At 39.4% G+C, this 7,173-nt stretch overlaps 1 protein-coding gene and 1 long non-coding RNA gene across 2 annotated transcripts in view; one reads left to right on the forward strand and one right to left on the reverse strand.

The window, feature by feature from the left end:
- The window catches only part of LOC106941762 (Bardet-Biedl syndrome 1 protein-like), a 26,192-nt gene extending 24,415 nt beyond the window's left edge, over positions 1–1,777 (reverse strand). The window contains exon 1 of the mRNA XM_015024878.1: positions 1,437–1,777. The gene's annotated coding sequence lies outside the window, so the exon portion shown is untranslated. The remainder of the gene's footprint in view (positions 1–1,436) is intronic.
- Positions 1,778–3,535: 1,758 nt separating this feature from the next.
- Positions 3,536–6,855, forward strand: LOC106941760 (uncharacterized). Its single transcript, XR_001423451.1, has 3 exons — positions 3,536–3,546; positions 6,183–6,187; positions 6,730–6,855. It is a non-coding gene; the product is annotated as an uncharacterized LOC106941760 (long non-coding RNA).
- The last annotated feature ends 318 nt before the right edge of the window (positions 6,856–7,173 follow it).

Here is a 7,173-nt window from a genome sequence, read left to right on the forward strand (position 1 = left end):
CCTCTGGTACATAAAAAGTCACTTAAATCAGACATCTCTGCTGGATTAGACATCCAGAACGCTAGCTGTCCGCCACATCTTGCATCTGTGATTCTGAAGCTGGTTGCTTGCTGGCGCCCATCAGCCAGAATACTGACATTTTTCTCTGAATTATAAAATGTATTTCTGTGCCACTGAAAAAAAAATTCTTATGTTTTCTGAGAAAAATGTCAGAATTTATTTTTTTCAGTGCCCCTAATTGTCTTCCGTAGATCCCCTACATAACATGGTAACAAATTAATTTACCAGCAAGTCTTAACTGTGTTTATTCCTCTCAACATCAACAATAAATCCTGTAAGTTTTATTTGCCCAAGTTAGGAGGAGAGAACCAAATAATAGCTGTCTGAAATAACCTTTTCCCCTGTTCAAAGCTCTTTGGAGGGGGAATAGATTATTTCAGGCAGCTGAAATAATTGGTTCCCCCCATGTAACTCTGGCAAATAAAGAGCAAATGTTACTATATATACAGGATTTATTGTTTGTAATGAGATGAATAGATACAGTTAAGAGTTTGTGAAAAAAATAATTAGCTCCCATGTTATGGGGGGATCAGTTTATTTCAGGTGGCTAACATATTTGGTTCGTCTCTCATAACTTCTTCAAATAATGAGCAAATGTTACCACATTTAAAGGATCTGTTGTTTGTGAAGAGAAGATTAAACACAATTAAAGACATGCAGGTAAATTAATTATTTCCATTGTTATGGAGCGCCAATGGATTATTTCAGGCAGTTTTATTTGCCAAAGTTATGAAGAATCATATACATATGATTCTTCATAACTTTGGCAAATAAAGAGCAAATTTTACCAACTATACAGGATTGTTTTTTGTTGATGATGAGAGGAATAAACACAGTCTTGCTGGTAAAGTAATTTGTTCCCATGTTATGAAGGAGGAACAGATTATTTCAGGAAGCCGAAATACCCATCCCCTTCCACCACCCCCACCCCAAAAATTTGGGAAATAGAGAGCAACAGTTTCCAAATTCTCAAAGATCGTTAGGTGTGATTTCATGTAGTATACTAGAAATTTCCTTAATCCAGTAATCTGTCATATTTTACATTACAACCCGTGTTTCCAGACATCTTTTCAGTAAGTCTTAATTTTTTGTGCCCTGTAACAATCAGCTAGCTTCTATCCTATTATATCAGCAATGACAAATCATAAATACCCAACGTGTTGATTCGAACTTCGTTCAAATCCTTCACTCATTCATTCATTGTACGCTACACTTGATATTTACGTGTTTTTAAAGTAATGCACTCATCATTGTGGTTCTGAATAATTTGACACCAATTCTCCACAAGTCAGCTGCTTTTAAACAGATTCTGCTCAGAATCAAAGTCAATATGTCGGTTTCAGTCAATCAAGAGTTCTTGTTGATGATTAACATACCCCCTCACGGTCACCAAGGAGACAGTACTCTGCTTCTCTCGGCCCGGTTACTGTTTTCAGCCCGTACTTCTCGTTTCCTTGAAATGTCTTCACTCTGCTTCGACTATCAACGTTGCAGACGGTTTCGATGGGGGCGTTAGATACAGTCTGGGGATAAACACTGAGCTGGCCGTTGCTTTAATCCACCAAAATCCGCTACCTCCTCTTTCAGTTGTTGTCCTTAGGTGATGACGTCAGTCTTCTCCGCCGGTGTTTCATTTCCAGAAAAAGCGAGAAGCATATCTATGGCGAGTAGGACTTCGCTCCAGTCCCTTTCTGTTTGCTGCAGAGAGGTGTACTTGGAGAAAGCAGGTTCAGAAACCACACACATTTTCTTGGAATCAATAAAACATATCCAATCATGCATTTTCTTACACCCTTATGCCTAGTGGGGTCGGGAGGGGTTCATCCTTGTGAAAAATAACTAAGTATATTAAAATTTTAGCATGTTTGAGCACACTTGAAGCCAGACTAATCATCAGTATACTTTAAGTTTGTTAAGTATTATTTAACTTGATATTATTTTGGAATCACTAATTTTGTACTTAATGTATTTTAAGTGTAATTAAATGGTAGAAAATAACAATTTGAAGTGTACTAAGTGCACTATTATGGGCTTTTTTGGAACAACTAGAGATGTAAGTATTGAACAAGGAGACAAAAACATGGCTCTAAAAATCTAAAGCAAAAATGAAAATGACCCTTGGGTTTTTATTTTTTAAATCAAATTCTGATATAATTGAGATAAGTATGATTGCAGGACTGTATTTAAAAAAAATAACAAAATAACAACCAATTTTAATAATTAATAATTAATACTTTAATAATATTAATATTTTAATAAAACAAATTTATGAATGTAAAATTTGGCCATTAGTATTTATCAGTATAGATACATACAGTTGCATAAAGACTACAATCACCTGGCTGAGGGAATTGTTTTTTCCATCATCCCCCCCTGCAGACACACCCGTTCGCTGCATAACTGATTGAGACTTTTCTGAATCTAGAAGTCAAGTGAAGAGGCAGCTGGAGAGACTGAACCAGAACAAGGCTGCAGGTCCAGATGATGTCAGCCCCAGAGTTTTGAGCAGAGCAGCTCTGTGGGATTTTGCAACACCTCTCAACCTTAGCCTGACCCAAAGAGAAGGTTCCACTGTTATGGAAAACATGGATGGATTCTGGTATCAAATAAAACTCACCCATCAGTCATCTGTGACTATAAACCTGATGCCCTAACATCCCACACCATGAAAGTCATGGAGAGACTCCTGTTGGCCAATGAATAAGCAGACAAGTTTATTCATTCTGCCATGAATAAGCAGGCAAGCTTAGTCAGTGTAGTTTGTTTAGGGTAGATTAACTCCATGGTGTTGGAGTTGATGATGCCATCATATACCTGCTTCAACAAATCCATTCTCATTCAGACAAAACAGGCAGCACTGTGAGGATCATGTTATTTGATTTCACCAATGCAGAAACACAATTCAACCTGATTTGCTTTGTCATCAACTCCAAAAGACACAGGTTGAAGACTCAACAATCGCCTGAATCTATACCTCATAAACAGACCACAGTTTGTGAGACTGAAGGACTGCGTGTTTAACCAGGTGGTCAGCAACACAGAAGCACCACAGAGCACTGTACTTTCACCATTCCTTTTCACTCTGTACACTTCAGACGTCCAGCACAAGTCCAGATTTCTGTCATCTACAGAAATACTGTGCAGTTGTTGGGTGTATTAGAGATGGGCAAGAAGCTGAGTACAGAGAACTGGTGGACCGCTTTGTGTCATGGTGTGGGAACAATCGCCTCATCTTGAATGTAAACAAAACAAAGGAGATGATTGTTGATTTCAGGAGAAACAGGGTTAGATCAAACCCTATTTCCATCATGGGAGAAAACGTGGAGGTGGTTGAGGAATATAAATACCGCTACAGTTCATCTCTGCAACAGACTGGACTGGAGACGCATCAGTGAAGCTGTCTATAAGAAGGGGCAGGGAAGATCTACAGCACAGGTCTAGAAGATTGCATCTTGCTGCAGATTTTCTATGGCCCTTTATAAGTTTGTTGTTAAGAGCATCATCTCTCTGCCGACAAGTTGGGCCAGCAGGATCAGGGATATAAAAGGGTTCAACAGCCTGATAAGAAGGCTGGTTCTGTTCTGGGGACAACAGTGGAACCTCTGGAGATGATTATGCAAAGAAGGATTCTTCATCGGGTCAACCTTGACAATCCTCTTTATGAAACTGTCTTGAGAAAACAGAATATCTTCAGTCAGAAGCTTCAGATTTGCTGTAATACAGACCGCTCAAAAGATCTTTGCTACCAACAGCCATCACCATGTTTAATTACTCGTTGAAACTGAATTAATGAGCTACAATAATATTTACTTTCCCTTTTTAGATTAATAAAGTAGGCCATTTTAATTGAATTGAATTTGAATTAACAAATATTTACATGCCTTCTTATTTTATTTATTTATCTATCACTGAGGATACCACAGTAATTTTATTATCTTCTGTTTTGAAACATAATGTCAAAAAAAAAATCTGTCTGATGAAAGATCCGTAGTTTTTCAAGAGAAACCAAGTACAACTCGCTGCAGCAAACAGAAAGGGGCGGGGACGGACCACTGTCAGTCTCTTACCTTATTTGGAAATGGGACCATTGCAATCCGGAAGTGAAGGGGGCGCTATTTCCTATATTATCCGCGTTCTCCCGTTTTAAATTTCTTTTGAAATCTGTGATATAGTTTCATCTGTAGGAAGGAGCAGGGGCGCAACTACATATTATTCAGGTGGATGCGAAAACATAAATCGGCGCCTCCCCAGAGGCAGTACCATCCCCAAAAAGATGCGACTAAGGAGCAGATTTAGAAGTACAGTGATCCCTCGTTTTTCGCGGGGGTTGCGTTCCGAAAATAACCTGCGATAAGTGAAATCCGCGAAGTAGTTACCTTTAGTTTTTACAATTATTATACAGCATAATTAAATACTCTACGTAGAAACCAAAGAACAAAACCTGTTCATCAATCGGTCCTTAATGGGAACCGGAGTCATGTCATTAAACCGCCTCCTCCAACCTGCCCCGCAAGACTCACAGCTTTATCTACGGCAGAGCGATGGATCTCGTCAAGCAAGCCTCTGGCCACAGATTTTTCCAGCACGCATTCAAAGTTTTTAGCTTTCATCTCCTGAATGGCCAATCTGTATTATTTATATTTAAATACGTTATTAGCACACAGTGGTGCAAAGAGTGGGTATGCAGCGCATGCAACGCATAGGGGCGCTGCACCAGAGGGGGCGTCAAAACCCCGTCTGGAGGGGGCGGCGCCCCGATGATGCCTTCGCATACACTTCACCGTGCCCTTACGCTTCTTCACCTCGCGCACGTGTAAATGCAAATGTAGCGAGTTTTACCTTTCACGTGTCTTCGTCTGGGAGGGGGCGGGGGGCGCCGATTTATGTTTTCGCATCCACCTGAATAATATGTAGTTGTGCCCTTGTTGGCACACAGGTAGAGAAGGAGCTCGGAGACTGTTTAGCCAATAAGGACGCAGAACACAACGCACTGTGAAAAAAATTGCACAAAAAAAATCCGCGAAGCAGCGAGACCCTGAAATGTGAACCGCGTTATACACAGTAAAAAAAAATTCCGTAAAAAAACAGGGAAATGTCCTGGTAATTTTCTGCCAGTACATTTTCTGTTTTTTTGACAGAATTTCCGGCAGAATTTTTTCCGTAATTTAACAGGGTTTTTCCCCCGTAATTTAACAGTTTTCATATGTCAAATTTTAAACACAGAAAACTGTGAAATTATGGGAAAAAAAACCTGTTAAATTACAGAAAATGTACTGGCAGAAAATTACCAGGACATTTCCCATATTCTAAATCCCCAAACTTGACATGGAAAGTTAAATGGCCACCTGCTTTTATGTTAACAACCGGGACATCAAATCATGTTTAGCAAATAAAACAACTGCAGCTTGACATTTTTTAAAAAGCAGGATTGAGACACAAGTAGCATGACGCCATGAACGGTTAGCTTTCACGCGCCCAGTTCAGTTTGACTTGAAAAAATGGCCGGTACTTTGAGTTCGGTCAAATAAATAAATAATAGTAGTACAGCAGTCACCGTGTTTTACTTTTATAATACACAAGCAAACGCAGCATTGTAAAAAAAACAAAAAAAAAGGTATAAATTATCGTGAGACTCCTGGCACACCAGAGTCTCACGAAGTCAACTACAAATATTTCAAAATATTATTCATAGAAAAGAAAGTGTTCTTATTTATTTTACTTTACCAGGGAGGTGGCAGAAAGGCAACTCCAACTCTTAATCCAACCGAAGTCCAAAAGATATATGTTGCAGGGTCTGGCTAGGGCGCTTGAAATGTCGTCTGACCAGTTTTCGCGCTTCGCGAAGGTTCTTGTTCCCATGATGCAATGCGTAAAATTGAAAATACAGTAGAAATACCTGTAAAACTAAAAAACGGAAAACTTCCTTCAAATTTCTACGGTACATTTACCAGTTTTTTTACAGTTTTTTTTTACAGTGTAGCGAGGGATCACTGTGCACTGAAAGCTACAGAATTTGGTAAAAACGGTGAGCTTTGCTGAAGTAATTAAAGACACAAGTTCAAATGCATGCTGAGAGTGGAACTCCTTCAATCAGTTCTCCTCCGAAGCACTGATTGGCTAAGCCAGTGTTTTTCAACAACTGTGCCGCGGCACACTAGTGTACCGTGAGTGATCATCAGGTGTGCCGTGGAAATTATCCAATTTCACCTACCGCATTTTCCGAACTATAAGCCGCTACTTTTTTCCTACACTTTGAACATGCGGCGTTTCTATGGATTTTTCTTCAACCACCAGGGGGCTCTTTAGTGCCCACTTTAGCAGGAAGTGAATCATTGGAAGTCAAAATTGGAAATCAAAGAAGAACGCGCTAATTTTCATTTGGAACAAGCACATGCTAGCAGCAGGCACGACGGAGAAATGTTTTCAAACTCATATGATGCAGCTTCTATGCTGAGGAGTATCAATCTGGGAAATAAAGCCGCTGCACATAAACTCGGCGTGAACAAAACCGGATTTGGAGACGGAGAATTGCGTCCTTCATATATCCAGCAGTCATTTGGACGCAGCCCTCTGCTGGGTCCTTATGGGAAACCGAGAGCGGCAGAGATACCAGCCGCCTGTAGCCCGGTGCCGCTGATATATGTAAGTTTATATACGGTTATATGTAAGGGGAGGGGTTCAAAAAATTTTAAGGTACGGTTTATAGTATGGTGCACTCATAGTCCGGAAAATACGGTGATTGGTCTTAAAAGATTTTTTTGAAATCGAATTAATTATCTGCAAATAATGCCATCTTTGAGTGTTTTTGCTGTAGTAGTGACTAGCGGCGTAATCATGGCGTAATCATGTAATTTTATTATCACTAGATGGCAGTAGGTACAGAACATTTTACATTAAAACAAGAGAATTGTTGGAAATCAGAATTGTGAACTGTGCCACACACGACAGTGTTGTGGCACAGTTCAGGTGTATTTTTGAAGTGGACATGTTAAGTGCAATTTGAAATAAGAAATGTAAAATATGATAAAATATATATTTGTGTTTATTTGATTCCTATTCAAGACTCATTGATAAGAATGACTATATATATAATATAGGCGGCTACATAGTATC

Source organism: Poecilia latipinna, unplaced genomic scaffold, assembly GCF_001443285.1.
Source record: "Poecilia latipinna isolate Pla-1442-1.1 unplaced genomic scaffold, P_latipinna-1.0 Scaffold3851, whole genome shotgun sequence".
Taxonomy (NCBI): Eukaryota; Metazoa; Chordata; class Actinopteri; order Cyprinodontiformes; family Poeciliidae; genus Poecilia; species Poecilia latipinna.